Below are 2,434 nucleotides of genomic sequence, written 5' to 3' on the forward strand. Positions count from 1 at the left end.
ATTTTGAATTTTATTTACTTTTTTTTTCAGAGTTCGTTATCTAGCCAAGGAAAATATAACCCAAGACTCTGAAACCCACACAGTCTCTTTCCTACAGCCCAACGGTGCCATCTTTGAACCCTCACTATCAGTTGGAACCGAGAATGACACTTTCACTGTTCTCAATCTGGCTGTAGCAGTGAGTAGACAAAGAGCGAAATTACTGGTTTTGAAATACTTTATAATCCTCTGTAATTAATCTCATGATTAGAGCTATCATTAAATATTATTTGTTTTGTCATTTTTATGAAAATATGTTCATTTGGCATTATTTTGAATTACGGTCATTTGGAAAGATGACAAGATCATAGTATAATCAACTGAATTGAGAAGACCACTTAAAGTGTATCATTTTAAAAAAGTAGGATTTAACTTTGAAATCTTCTTCCTGTGGCTCACACTGAGACAGAGAAAAGTAATCATTCAGAGATGAAGAAACACTACACTTTTAGTCCTGGAAAGATTTGGCAGTAATTTTAAAGAGACAGTTGAAAGTTGTTTTATTAAACTTAATTGTACTATTTATCCATTTCTTCTTAAAAATCTGATACGGCTATTGGTGTCTTAAACAGTGATTTTTTTTAATAGGCTGTGCCCCATCTCTATCCAAGCGCATTTGTTCAAATAATAGTCAATATCTTTATCAAAAAATCAAACTCTTCTATGTTTCAAAAGAGAACTTTGAAAGAACTATTATGGGGCTATAAGGATCCATTCTTGAGCTTGATTCCATACCCGATTCCTACTACAGTTGGTGTGTTTTACCCTGTGAGTACCAAATATGAATGTCAATATTGTTAAACTTTAATTGGATAAATATAATGGCATTGTTAATTCATAATTTTATCATTTAGTGTGTTAACCCTATTTCTGATCTGGGAATACATATTCTAAGTTTTTTAAGTCTCCATCTCACATGGGTTTAGCTTTGCTGGTTGGGAAAATTTACTTATCTGAATTTAACAATTAAAATTTTTTTAACAATTTAAAATTAAGAAACTGAACATTTAATCAAGTTTCCATTCTTTGATAAATATACAACTGTCTGAAAGTAGATTGTAAGCTGGTAAGGCTTTGAGCACTGTTTTTGGTTTTGATTTCCTGTCTAAAAAAATTGTTTAATGCCACATTTTTATTTATTTATGTTAAATATATTCATCATGTCATTCTTCCTTCTCTAGACATCCTACAAATTTGTTGTATTGAATATTTAAAACTTAGCCAAAATTGCACACAATGAGACTGATACATCAGCAATGTCATATTTTCATAGAATTAGTTGAAAAGAATTTCTATAATCTACAAAAGCTATGAAATGGCAGTTTGGAGATTAAGAAAAATGTGAACTTGGTGATATACTTAGTTATACCTTAATGTTTCAAGTTATAAATAGGATAATCTGACTAGTGAATTGAAATTTTGACCATGATTTCATTTGGCACTGTATGTGACATTAGCTATATTCTCCAGTTCACTGTTGTTATTTTACTGTAGATGTTTTTTTAGGATTGCAAGGTTATATATCAATTAAGAAAGCATTAAGGGATAAAAAATTCAGTTACTAGTATTTAACTAAATACTCTGAATTCTTTCCTTGGCTAATTCTGTTTTTAATTCTGTGTACCTAATCTTTAGTAACCACTTATTAGAAATAATAACGTTGAGAAAACTTCTAGAAATCTGTCACAGTTCTCATAGGTTTTGTTCACTATCCCCTCACCTCAATATAATAGGAGTAGTGATCAAAATGGCCTTTCTGGCTTAGTTATGCCAAAGAGTGATAGAGTTGGATCACATCAGCTTCTTATATTTGTTTTCTTCCTTTGCTCAGCATCTAGCACTTATTTCTAGGCACCTTTTATATTCTGTCTTTTTAAAATGTTAAAGACCAATAATTTTAAAACTTTATTGCATATATATTTCAAATCACATAAAATAATTATAAATAACCAGTGTTTGAGAAATGCAAAAGTGAGTTAATTACATATTTTATAACTTGGAAAATATGGCTTGTTCTAGAAGTAATTTTTTCTTGTATGCATCTTTTCAGTACCACAATACTGCAGATGGAGTTTATAAAGTTTTCAATGGAAAAGATGACATAAGCAAAGTTGCCATAATTGACACATATAAAGGCAAAAAGTAAGTATCCAGGCAAAGTGTGTATGTGTATGTGTGTGTGTGTCACTAGGATACTTTAAGGCAGGTAAGAAACTTATTTAACAACTGGTAATGCACAGGCATCAACCTATGGAACAGACCTGCCTGTATCTCAGCCCTAGAAACTCCTGTTCTGCCAGGTGTTAACCCTTTAGTTGTGATGACTGGTCACACTAGTGCATAGGTGCTGAGTATCAGCCCCACTTGAGGGTTGACCTTTATGCACAGGGTCTCT

At 31.7% G+C, this 2,434-nt stretch overlaps 1 pseudogene; it reads left to right on the plus strand.

Annotated features, from left to right (window-relative positions):
• Nucleotides 1-28: 28 nt before the first annotated feature.
• LOC103086472 (platelet glycoprotein 4-like) lies at nt 29-2,185 on the plus strand (annotated as a pseudogene).
• Nucleotides 2,186-2,434: the final 249 nt, after the last annotated feature.

Source organism: Lipotes vexillifer, unplaced genomic scaffold (genome assembly GCF_000442215.2).
Source record: "Lipotes vexillifer unplaced genomic scaffold, Lipotes_vexillifer_v1.1 C26991989, whole genome shotgun sequence".
Classification (NCBI taxonomy): Eukaryota; Metazoa; Chordata; class Mammalia; order Artiodactyla; family Lipotidae; genus Lipotes; species Lipotes vexillifer.